Source organism: Amphiura filiformis, chromosome 12 (genome assembly GCF_039555335.1).
Source record: "Amphiura filiformis chromosome 12, Afil_fr2py, whole genome shotgun sequence".
NCBI classification, from domain to species: Eukaryota; Metazoa; Echinodermata; class Ophiuroidea; order Amphilepidida; family Amphiuridae; genus Amphiura; species Amphiura filiformis.
Genome location: NC_092639.1, coordinates 51,068,722 through 51,082,524, shown reverse-complemented (window position 1 = coordinate 51,082,524; position 13,803 = coordinate 51,068,722).

Sequence of the window (13,803 nt, the reverse complement as noted above, 5' to 3'; positions counted from 1 at the left end):
TGTTCCTATTGAGTAATTTGTGCAGTTGATGATCATGAGGGAAACATTTCGTCGGCTGTATTCCATAGTGGCGTATAGTGATTTTTGGTCATTTTTTTGAAAATTGGCACATATGTTTTTAATGATGTTCTCTTTCATTTTTTCTAAGTCTCATCAGTCATAATTAGCTAATTAATTAGTAATTAATTAATTAAATGTGGCGATATAGTTACAAAGTGACATTTTTGTATTCCATAGTGGCGTATCGACCATACGCCACTTTTTACACACATTTTATAATTATGAAATATCGGCAAAATGAAAAACATCGTATGTCATAGTGGCGTGACAGCGTATCGGACCTATACGCCACTATGGAATACTTAACGACGAAAAAAGTAACGCCATAGGGATTACACGGCGACCGAGGTGGCGTCACGGTTAACGTAAGGTTAGGGTATTGCGTTTTGTTCGTTTTCCATAGTGACGTATAGTTTTATTGTCAGTTTGCCAGCAATAGTATGTATTTATTTCTTTTGAAAAATATATAACAATAAAATCTATTTAGTTTACTACAGAAATTTCACATCATTTACAAAATATAATGAATGTCTGATTTACACAACTCGATTTTAAATTGGCATTTCTTCAAACCCGATTTTCTCGAAAAGTTGTTTATTCGCGGCGCCCCACTATACGCCACTATGGAATACGGACTGACGATTTGTCCAGAAGATTAAAGAACTTTTTGCCGATGTTGGTTGACACATTTTCACTATAAGGTGGATTATACCAAGTAACATTCCATTTTCTTTTTCTCTTGTTGTCATTGTTATTATCCTTATAATTGGAATGAGCGTCATATTTCAGCTTGTAGTTGTATCCACTAGCGTTGAGGGCATTCTGATATTCTGGCGAAGCATTATTGAATATATTTTCATTAGCTGAGATGCATGATAGTCTTTTGTTTACGCTTTCTGGTATGTTCTTTATAATTGGCGGAGGGTGGTTAATTATGTTAATTGGGATTATGTTAATTGGGATTATGAAACTAACGTTGGTTGCTGCAATTAGGCACTGGGATCTGTACCTATCGTGATTGGTCGAAAGTTGATCAGGAGATAGCCTGACACACCCTGGTCTGAAAAATCAGGGGAGATCCCAGTGTCTTTGATTTGTGACCACCATCGGGAGAAGACCTGTCTCTGAACTCTCTCTCTCCATCATCTGAATCAAGACTAGACTTTAGTGTACTGAAAAGAGAATCAACGCCAGCCAAATAAATTATATATTAACCTCACGATCGGTATTCTGTGTGTGTACTTTCGTCGGTATTTGCTCCTCTAAGAACCTGCCCGTTACGCGCTTCACCATCTTCCTATCGCGGTAACACACAGAGCTCTAATGGATTTTAGGAAGCGTTCTGGCACTGGAAGTGTATCCAAATGTATATGGTATGGCAATGCCTCAATGCCCAAAAGATCCTGGAGGCTTCCATAAAAAAGGCTTGTTTGAATTTGATGGAAATGCAGAAATCTAGACTAAGCACAGTAGGGAGGGTCACATGGCAAACATTTGATTATGTTGACATCAATCTGTCCACAAAAAACAGTTAAGAAGCTGAAGTTGGTGACAAAACAAATGGCACCTTGCTCTTGAACATCTGACTTCTTGTTGAGCATCTTTTTTTCATTTATTCACCAGCAAATGGCAGCTAGAGCAATAGCAGTTAGTTAAAGAACAATTTAATCTCGCAATCAAGGAATCGTTGACCCATCAGATATTTTCCAAAATTTTCAATGGTTTATATAAATTTGCCAACCTACCAAACACACTCACCTCACCTCACCTCACCAGGCTGTGTTCGACCATTGTTGGACGTAGCCCTCTTCATGATTCTTCCACTGTTCTCTGTCTCTTGCATTTCTTGTCCATGTAGGTCCCATGTAGGCAGTAATGTCATCACGCCACCTCCTCTTCTGTCTTCCTCTTGATCTTTCCCTGTTCTTGGTTGCCATTCTGTAAGCCGTTTAGTCCATCTGTTATCTTCCCTTCGTGCAAGGTGACCTGCCCATCTCCATTTCGCTTCTTTGAGTTTCACCATAATGTCTTTGACTTGAGTTTGACGTCTTATTTCAGTGTTCTTAATTTTATCCCTTAAGGTAATGTGAAGCATCTTCCTTTCCATTGCTCTTTGGGCTGTTTGTAATTTCTGTTCCAGGTACTTGGTTGTTGTCCATGTTTCTGCCCCATATGTCATTGTTTGCAATACACACTGGTTGAACATTCTACTTCTCAGATACATTGGTAACTTTTTGTCACATAGAATGTCCTTGAATCTTCCAAAGCAACTCCAACCTGCCTTTATTCTGATCAAAGCTTCTTCCCTGGTGTTGTCCTCCATCTTCACTGTTTGGCCGAGATATTTGTAACCATCCACCTTTTCGATAACATCGCCTTCAACTTCAATGACATCCTCTGACTGGTAGTTTGTCATATATTTTGTTTTGCCCTTGTGTATGTTCAGTCCAATCTTTTTACTTCCTTTATTCAGATCATTTAACTGGACCTCCATATCCTTTACTGATCTTGTCACCAAAGCTACATCATCTGCGAATCTCAGATCTGTTAGCTTCTCGCCATCTATGTTGATCCCTCTCTCCTGTAGGTTCAGCTTTCTGAATATATCTTCCATTGCTGTAGTGAATATTTTGGGGATATTGTGTCTCCCTGTCTCACACCACGCTGAATTTGGATTGTTTTTGAAACATCGTTTTCAATGTGGATTTTGGCTGTGGCATTTGTGTATATGTCCTCGAGAATTTGGACATAACCTTCGTTGACTCCAACTTTACGTAGTGCTGTAAAGAGGTCTTTATGTTCCACTGAGTCAAAGGCCTTCTCATAGTCTATATATCCAATGCATAGCTTCAAATTATATTCATTTGCCTTCTCAATAAGTTGGTTGATGGCATGCAGATGGTCTACTGTTGAATATCCACTTCTGAAGCCTGCCTGTTCTCTTGGTTGGTTTTCATCAAGCACTCCTTTAATTCTGTTCTGTATTATCCTTGTGAAAATTTTGTAAACATGTGATAACAGGCTGATAGGTCTGTAGTTTTTGATGTCTGTTTTTTCACCTTTCTTGAAAAGGAGGATCACTTTTGCCTCTTTCCAGCAAACTGGTATCCTTTTTTCATCCAGTATTTGGTTATAGAGTCCAACTAAATGTTGATTAATCCCTCTCCTCCAATCTTGATACTATCACTAGTAATGTCATCTGTTCCTGGTGCTTTGCTGTCTTTCATCTCCTTTACCGCCATTTCCACTTCTTTTTGTGTTATACTTGGGATGGCTGATATGTCTGGTGATATTGTATTTGGTTTTGCCTCATTTGATTTGGAGCTATACAGGTCTTGATAAAAGTCTGCGCATACATTAAGTATCTCTTGCCTGTCATTTGTTAAGATACCATCTTTTTGTCTCATTTGGTGCATTCTTGATTTCTTCCTGTTCAGCTTTGCAATATGCTGAGGTCCTCTTCCACTTTTGAGAATGATTTCTATTTGTTCTTTTCTCTTCTTTCTGCTCCTCTGTCTACGTTTTTTCCTCACAGTTTTGACGAGCTCCCTGTATTCGCTCTTTTCAGGTATTGATTTGTCGATAATTTCTCTTAATTCTTTCCTCCTTCTGTCCAGGGCCTCAATCTCTTTGTCCTCCTCAGTTGTTTGCTTCCTCCTCTTCTCTTGTGGAGCTACTTCTGCTGCCACTTCCATCACAGTGCTGGATATAGTTTGGTATGTTTGGTCTATATCCAACTCTTCAATGTCTAGTCCCTCAAAGCGATTGTTCAATTCCAACTGGAATTCTGACCTCTTCTCTCTTAGTCGTAGGATGTTAATCTTGCTTTTCTTTTCATTTCTGATAAATTTAAGCCTGGCTAGTCTTTTGCTGATATGAAGTTTAGCCCTCACCATTCTGTGATCACTTCCTATATCTACATTTGTGATAACTCCACAGTCCTGGATAATTCCCTTTTGGCTACTGAGAATAAAGTCTATTTGGTTTCTGGTGTGTCCATCGGGGCTTTCCCATGTCCAATAGCTACCATTTATACGTTAAGATTAAGCTTATTGCAACCCTTCTGCGCGTAGCTCGAGACAAGGTTTTCCAACGAATCACCAAGCTGACTAAGGGAAAAAATACATACACGGGTTCAAACATCAACAAGCGTCATCAAAGGAGTCTTCAGCTTAAACCTGAGCAAGTGAAGACGACTTCAGACATCAACGTATGGAAAGTCTCTGGAGACAAAGGTCGTATTTACGATGTTAGGAGGCACACTTCTGTTAGACAACCATGTTGCGAGGTAAAATGCCGTCTCTGCAATATCTGCATTCACATGATGACATGCACATGCATGGACGCAGTGCTTCAGTGCGCTACACTGTGTAAACATGTTCACTTTGTTCATCAGCAATTTCCTCAAGAAACAACACGCCCCGAGGTTGGAAACTTGCATGAATCGGATGCAGATAGTCGTTCCTCTACCGTGCCAGCTTCATCCACAACGTCTAACGTTTCCAGTGTGTCCCATACACCTACATTAAGTAATCGTGACAACAGTCAGATCCTGGACATTGTACAGAACATAAGTAATCCAGAAACAAGTATGTCAAACGTGAAAGCAAGAATATTGTCGAAACTAAGCCAACTAACTGCCAAGATTGAAAACGTGCAAGACTTGTCCATACTTGAAGAAGATGCCGAAAAGGCTGTAGGCAAAGTCCTTCGACTGGTAGACATACAGCCACCGCAAACACTTCCCCGTCCTGTAAGACCAGAACCACCAAATAAGAAGATAACACCACAGCGCGGTTTTCATAAAACTGTGAAACCAAAAACGAAACCAGTGTCAAACAAGCTCAAGAAACCAAACCAGACAGAACGTGATGCAAAAAAGAAAAAATGGACACCGGGTCGAAGCAAGAGAGGTGACTCATCAAAGGAACAGAGCTCAAAGCACAGGATGCTGACGTTGAGAAGGAACCTGATCCACAAATACAACGTGCACGGATTGAGGACACGGAGTGAAAGATCAAATACAGAGTTGGTGGCAGCACATTTGCATGGGGACCCTGGAGTAGACGACTTAGCAGTGAGTATACAGTGTCTAGTAATTTATATTCACCAGTTAAGCTGAATTTATACTCGATCGCTTTTGCTAAAAAGCGATTTACACGCATGCTCAATGTTTACTTACATTTCCACCATTTCCAGAGCGTCAAACCGATCAATCTCAACTTCCCTGCGATATCGCTTGACACGTGAATGCGTCAACCAATCATATACAACCATCTGGGTCTATTATTTTGCTGATTAATTTACCTTTCTCGATTATAAATTTTTGGTGATGAATAAATTAAAAACAATAATTATTGAGAGCAACTGATGTTTTAAAATGTATTTCAGAGAAGCGATATGCCCGCGAGGTTGACGAGGATGTGTGGTCACATTGACACCCATTTATTCGACTGGCACTCTCATCCAGTAACCAACTTTTCTGTTTTACTGCACCCAACGACGTAGTATTATACTTAAAAATAGTTCTGGACGTGGATTTTAGATAAGCTCTCACCGTTGACACCCTTTCCCTCTAAAAATGATCAGAATTTTTAAAAATTATTTCTCCTTAATATGGGCTACGAGTGTCCGCAGCTGTTGCTGTTTTGCATCAGGATACATACTTTCATGCTCATTCTTTAGGAATGTTTTATAGTGTTTGTTTTGTTTTTGCATGCAGTGAATTGCATCATAACTACACAGATACCAATGACGTCATGCGTTCATGGTATACAGCATCACAGATAGCATGGTCTATACCTTTTCGGCAAATTGTGTGATCTCAACAATAAGATATCTTCATTCATTTCTTTCATAATGATCCATGTTTAGATTTATTGCACTGTGTCGTCGCTAAGCCTACAGAAGTCAAGGAGGCGCTGCTACGAGGTATACTCATGACAGAGACCTCATTAAAGAAGAAGCTGGATTCAGTTGCCGTTGACATCACAGATAAAGACATGAAGGACATGGAAGAATTTTTTACCAACGATGGACATGCTGCTTTACGGAGAGCGGGTAAATATTAATCCCGGATACCCCACAGGGGGGGCACTTAATGCAAGTGACCATACAGGTATGTTCCTATGGAAGATCGCCTCTTTGGATGTCCCCAGTCAGAACTCTTGCCCCTCTGTTCCCCCAGTAAAAACCCAAATTTACAAAAATGTCACCTTTCTGCTTTAATCTGTTTGATTTTGGCCCCCCTGAAATTCAATTTTCCCCCCCTATGCCCCCCCCCCCCCCCCGAAAAGAAATTCCTGGCGTTGCCGCTGTTTGGATGTCACAGCTCCGAAAGACCGAAAAGGAGCTCAGAAAGACACCTTGATTTTACAGCTTTAATATATATTGCCCAAACCCTCACAGCATTTCTGGTTCTTTTTTTCAGGCGATTTTCAACCAGAAAGCCAAGAAAGAACCTTGATTCTGACTGTTCGCAGCTCCAAAAATCCTCCTTTTACCGTTCACGCCACACCAGTATTTTACAGCCATGTACGATATTATAATATGAAATTGGTTAATTTTTTTAAACATGATTTTTTTGGCACATTTGTAATGTTTATACCAACTTGCACCTATAAATGGATTCAGCCAAATTTGTTGTGTTTGTAGGTCAACAGAGCAAAGTTCGACATAATGTCATAATTAATGTAAACGGCCAAAATAACCAGCAGGGTTTCTTCCACTTTACCTTATTATTTCAACTAAAAATGGACAGCCCTTTTTTATTATTACTAGCATTATTTTAGCTGAGAATATAATAACAAATTAAAAACTTGAAGGAAGTCATACATTAAGGCTTTAAACTGTTACTTTACACCTTTCCTTTTTTTTCGCCCTCGTTTATATTGTTTTATAGGTCTTATTCAAACGCGGGTTTTAAACTTGTATTACAAAATATGGTTACTGTTGTTGTGTTCAGAATCTGTGGTTATAAGTGTTATAGGGCCTATATGTCATAATTAGTCACTCATGTCATTTTGTGCAATTAAATGAAAAATAAACATTATGGTATGTACAGGTCTTATATCCACATGAACACACTTTCTGAAAAATCTGTTTATATAATACAATGAACACATGATGATTTTGTTCTTGAAACTACAGTGGGAAATCTTCGAAAGCAATGGGAATGTGCCGCATGCAATATAGTTGCTAACGTGGATATGGTGGAATGTTCGAAGTGCAGAAAGTGGCATCATTGGTGAGTTTAATAATTTCTGGGGAAATGAAAATCATACAATGTAGGCCTAAGTAGACACTGGCGCCGGAAGTATTACAATTGATGGAGGACGAGCATAATTGCTCCGTTACTGGATCGACTAGATTTGCGCGTTCAGCGTACGAAAACATCATTTAGGCATATGTAAGAAAAAACAGTGTGGTTTTCGGGCTAATGAAGATGCACAGGGCAATTATTACTTTTGGATTTTTAGGGCAGGGAGGTTCCTCTGCTTCCGCAGCCTATATCATGATATGTAACCTATTATTATACGACAAACCAGTGCAGTGTTCAAGTTGTAAGCTAGTCTTGATTCAAGGCTGTATCTACCAGTGGCCACATACTGCCCCATACTGCATATTACTGTCCCGGCCCAGTTGCTTCGGCATTACGTGTTAATGTGTTGTTTATTGAGTGTAAGTAGCAGCCGACAACGGTGATCGTCTGATCGATACAACACCCATCCTCATCAGGAGGGCTCCAATGATGAGATATTTAGTTACTAAGGCTGGAGTGATCAGCTGGCCTCAGTCTTGAACAAGACTAGTTGTAAGCAAAATTTGATAAAACCATAGGCCCTATATACTTTTTTCCCTATTACAATTAGGTCATGTGCGGAAATATCAAGGAAACCCAGAGGGGATTGGTATTGCCCGAATTGCTCCAAAACGCCCAGGAATGACAATGATTTGAGGTAAGCATGTTGGACGTGCATTATGTTTACAACATTCATCAGTTTAATACCATATCCCTATACCTATAGACGAATCCAACGAGCCAAGTCATGGTCAGGATTTTGTCGTCTATCTTTGGGTCCCTGCAACACCAAAAAGCGGCTTAAAAATCAATGTTAGATTCTTTTGTGTTGTAAACTGTCATCATTCTTTTGTCTACGTGTAACACGGGTGATAGAATGCAGTTTAAAATACCCTCCAAGGCTGCATTATTTCACATTTTAGGTGAGATTGAGCCGACGGGGACCCAACTTTGGCAGCCATTGAGTATGCGTTAAGATTAGACATTGTTTAGTACAAGTTGCTGACATTCTATTTCATAATAGCCCTGAAAGAAAAGCTTTGCCACCACTGACTCATTTCTGTTTATCATTTCAGGTTGACAAAAGTGCCATTGTTCCTGTTTTGAAGGGACTTGAGAAAGAGGGATATGGCAAGCTACTGGAAGGAAAGACTGGTGGGTTTGTCAAACAGTACCCGCTGACAGAGGAACAACTCAGCACTTTTGACCTGCAGAGGAGTATAGAAATGTACTTCTTAAACCAAGTAAGGATGTGTCATCATCACAGCAAAAATGGTTGATGGAAAGAGGAGGTGCAAAAGTGAAGAAAGTCCTTGAGGGGAAAAACATTGAGGATGATGAACCTCTGGTGATGAAAATGGAAGGAAGTTGAGAGGTACAGGCAAAAGATATCAGGGCTGTGAATCAAAACATGGCACAAATAACAAGCGTAACAGGAAGAGATAGATTAATTGTTGGTCCTTTGAGTTAAGATGCACTAAGATGCTCATTTTTTTAGACCCTGTTTATCTTATATTCATAACCTCATTAATAAACGCGATGCGTGCGATCCAATCATATTTTATTATTTGTGAAAACGCGAACGCAAATCGAGGTCATTAATATCTCACAATTGACGGCAAAATGCGTAATTGTTCCAATGTCGCACACAATTGACTTCTCGTGCGCCGTGACAGCGTCTCCAACGAACTCTTGTGGCGCTGGCTGTCAGATTTGGATTATGCGGCGCTACCATATTTGCACAGATTCTGATACGCACTTTTTTTGTTATTGGTCGTTTTGTTTTAGCCTGATCGATTTTGGGAAAGGGAAGATGTAAGAATTGTTTATTTTACAAACTTTTGAGGAAAATTTTGTGTTATTTTGTAAAGTTAAAAGATCAAAGTGACGGTTATGAATGAGGTTAATAACTTTGCATCGGTTATATAGAGGGCATTGTGAAAAATCTAAACATTTTGCTTTGGACCTCGGAATATCCCTCGGGGCTGCGCCCCTCGGGATATTCCTCGGTTCCAAAGGCAAAATGTTTAGATTTTTCACAATGCCCTCCAAATAACCGATGCGCAGTTATTAACCTCTAATCGTCAACCTGCTTCAATACAAAAGAGAAGGTGAACAGCAATTTATTATTCTTGAGTAAATATTACAGCTTTATATTAAATCCATTCTGGACAAGTGGTCACTTCCAACAGAGAATCTTCTGCAGGAAAAGGAGGGAAAACATTTATCTTCATATAGATTTAGATTTTAAAACTATTATTTTAACAAAGAAATGGATCACCACACTTGATTGAACTACGTTCTAGAGTATTAGAGTGTTCCAAGTATACAATGGAAAGACACCCTGATTGAGTTAGCGGAGCTAATTTAGACTTGACACACTTCATGATGATCCAAATATACATCCGGCCAAATTTGGCTTGCCATGTTACATCAGAGTATGACAGTGCATTTTGTCAACATCAAAAACAGCACAGAATAACATTTTTGTCAAATTTTAACCACACAATGTTGATGATGTCATGAAGTGCGTTATTTGTAAAACATTGAGTTGGTCGGGATTTGTTGGATACCAAAGGAATATATAATAAATAAGATAACAAAGCAATAAATTGATCTTCATCATTCCTGTTGAAACAAGGGCTAATTTTTTTTAAGCCAACTGGAATTGCTAATGAAAGATCCTCTTACAATTCATTGTTTACATGATCCTATTGTAATTTTATGTGTTCAGTGTGACAGCAGACAGTACCAAACAGCCAAATCCGACAAGGGTTTTTCATTCACGTAAATAAATGTGATGAGATAAGACAACCATAACACCACAAGTTTCATGTGACAATTTTCTGATAGAATGTATGAACATTTCGACAAAGCTGGAATAACAGTCGTTGATCACTCACATGACAGAAATCTGACCATAAACAACAAAATAAAGAACGTAAGACAAGGGACAAATAACTACAATGATCGCTGGCACGCAACCAAGGGTATTAGTACAACAGTAAGAAAACTCAGCAATAGAGCTGAAAAAATGAGGGAATAACATGGCACAGTGAACTATGTGACAACATTTTTTAGGTCAGTTTGCTTGAGCCCCAAATAAGTCATTATATAGCTTATTACATGAAGTTGTGGCAGAGTACAAATTGGGAGAATTTTATAGTATAAATGCAGTTTAATATTTCTTATATTAACCTTTTTCCTCAGATGATTGACATGGACTTACCCCATAATACATCAAGAGGAAGTACAGTCTCTCCATTTTCGAAAGACCCAAATAACACTGCATTCATGTGTTGTGGTGAGACCATCCATACCTTCAGATGGTTTATATAAATTTGCCAACCTACCAAACACACTAGTTACCATTTATGCGTTAAGATTAGACATTGTTTAGTACAAGTTGCTGACATTCTATTTCATAATAGCCCTGAAAGAAAAGCTTTGCCACCACTGACTCATTTCTGTTTATCATTTCAGGTTGACACAAAAAGTGCCATTGTTCCTGTTTTGAAGGGACTTGAGAAAGAGGGATATGGCAAGCTACTGGAAGGAAAGACTGGTGGGTTTGTCAAACAGTACCCGCTGACAGAGGAACAACTCAGCACTTTTGACTTGAATGCAGAGGAGTATAGAAATGTACTTCTTAAACCAAGTAAGGAAGTGCAGAAACAGAGGTAAAAATCAAGATCAATAAGTCTGAATTCAGATTTTAATCTCACACCCCTGCACAATGACTGATCTGCAATCAAGGAATCGTTGACCCATCATATATTTTCCAAAATTTTCAATGGTTTATATAAATTTGCCACCCTACCAAACACACTAGTTACCATTTACGTGTTAAGATTAGACATTGCTTACTACAAGTTAGCCCTGAAAAGCTTTGCCACTACTAACTCATTTCTGTTTATCATTTCAGGTTGACAAAAGTGCCATTGTTCCTGTTTTGAAGGAACTTGAGAAAGAGGGATATGGCAAGCTACTGGAAAGAAAGACTGGTGGGTTTGTCAAACAGTACCCGCTGACAGACGAACAATTCAGCACTTTTGACTTGAATGCAGAGGAGTATAGAAATGTACTTTTTAAACCAAGTAAGGATGTGTCATCATCACAGCAAAAATGGTTGATGGAAAAAGGAGGTGCAAAAGTGAAGGAAGTCCTTGAGGGGACGGGAGAAAGTGCAGAAAAAGAAGATGCATAAAATCTCAAATTTCAGTGTAATACAGACCAAATTGAGAAATCATCTTGGTGTACAAAGAGCTAACAGACTGGTCACATGTTACAGGTAACATCCAAATAATAAAAAGCTGTGGCAGACCAGACGCAGAATTCAGCAAAGGGCTGAGAGTCAAAGTTATTAAAAAACATGAACAAGCAGGTCGAATGGAAGTTAGTGTAGCCGACAACACCGGAACTATGAAGCTCTATGTTTTTGATAAAACAAAATATGACAAATTTTTGATTGACCAAACTGTATCAACATATCATGAGCCATTTTGTCCATCAGAGAACATACCTGACATAGTGACATCTCCATGTAGAACATATCTGCAACTGGACCAATTTCTTGCACCGATTTGGCTATCGAGACATAAAACCGCCCAATAGTGCCGGAGATGATCTGCTTCCCTTAAACATTCCACAAGGAGTGGACAAAAGCTACAGTAAATAGATTAGACCAAAAAGTTCTGAAATACCTCCCAGATGAGGTCACAAGTTTAGATCTCTGCCTGGAAGAACATAAGAGCCATAACGGGAGATAGCCGATGTCAAACAACAAGAGCGAGCTATCAGCCTCTTTCTCAGTTTTAATTTTGTAAAATATCCATTTCAGTGACCATTGATGGATTTTTTGTTTCTTTTTCTTGTAGGAGCTGCATTGCATCTGTACTGTTGTTCAAGAGATAATGGGATCATAAGCAAAGGGCTGTCCAGACACATGCTCTGTTGCAATCATACTACTCACGGCATGGGTGTTGTGCATGTAGTATGTAACAAGTGTGATATAGGTTTGCTCAAATGATTCATTACAAAGACATTTCTATGTGGATCACTGGAATTGGAAATATAGGACATATATATCTGTGAATATTGTCGCGAGGGGTTCTGTCAGTGCTACAAATTCATCCTGCATATTAAGACCAAAATACATAATAAGAATGCCAACGATGTCTCATGTGGAGACATGCAGAAGTTTGACATTTTTGCATGGCGAGAGCGCCAAATACCTCAAGACCTGACCTCAAACGCCATCAACAAAGAGCTGTCAGCCACACAGGTAGTAACATCGGACACAATTATAATAAGCGAAAGTGACCAGGCAAACGACTCGGCATCCACAGCTGAAACAATTCTGAAGATGAGGAAAAACAGCAGGATATACTGAAATCCTCACATAATGCAAACGTATCGGCACATCTTGGAATAAAAAAACTTACAATAAAGTGAGACAGCACTTTTATTATTTGAATTGTTCTAAAACAAATCCAGTAAAATAGGTGATGTTGACATACCTCTCAATGACGTTTCGTGCTGTGTCACAACACTTTCTCAAATTGAATGACCAGCTTTGACCTTAGACGTCTGTTGCTTCCTGTTGGTAGCTGACCAAGATAAAAGACATTGAAACCAACAGAAAAAGAAGGCATATAAAGGAATCAATTTGGATACGAAAGAGGGGCAGGCTAACACTCTCAACAGGGATTGTGGAAACTACTTCCTTCCGCACATCTATGATCAGCTACTAACAGCGCCACCTACGTCAGCTACCAACAGGAAGCAACAGACGTCTAAGGTCAAAGCTGGTCATTCAATTTGAGAAAGTGTTGTGACACAGCACGAAACGTCATTGAGAGGTATGTCAACATCACCTATTTTACTGGATTTGTTTTAGAACAATTCAAATAATTTTCAATGGACAATCCTGATGAATCTATTTGCGGAGCACTTTTATTGGTACCAAATGAAAGAATTTGTACGAGAATATGTCCGTACTTGTGTGAAATGTGAACTTGAAGAACAACTCGCAACATTTTCACTGTTGTAAGCCAATCTTCCCTATAACAACCAGCATGGAACATGTTGTGCCACCTACATTACATAATTTTGCTGGGTTTAGTACAAGAGATATTTTAACATGCTTGACTTTTGAGTCAGTCTCACCTTTCTGTGAGTGTTATTAAGTAATGATTTTTTGTTATGTGTATATTGGGACTTGAGACCAATGACCCTATATTCAGCATTATTATGTTTTGATGGATCCAAGTGTGTGAAAATATTGGATCCAAAACATAATAATGATAAAATTGATGTTTTACGCCCAATATTTATTGGTCTCGCTATGAGTTTTAAAATATTGGACTCGACTCACGCCTCGTCCAATATTTTAAAACTCATAGCTTCGACTCAATAAATATGGGCTCAATCGATCCAATTTT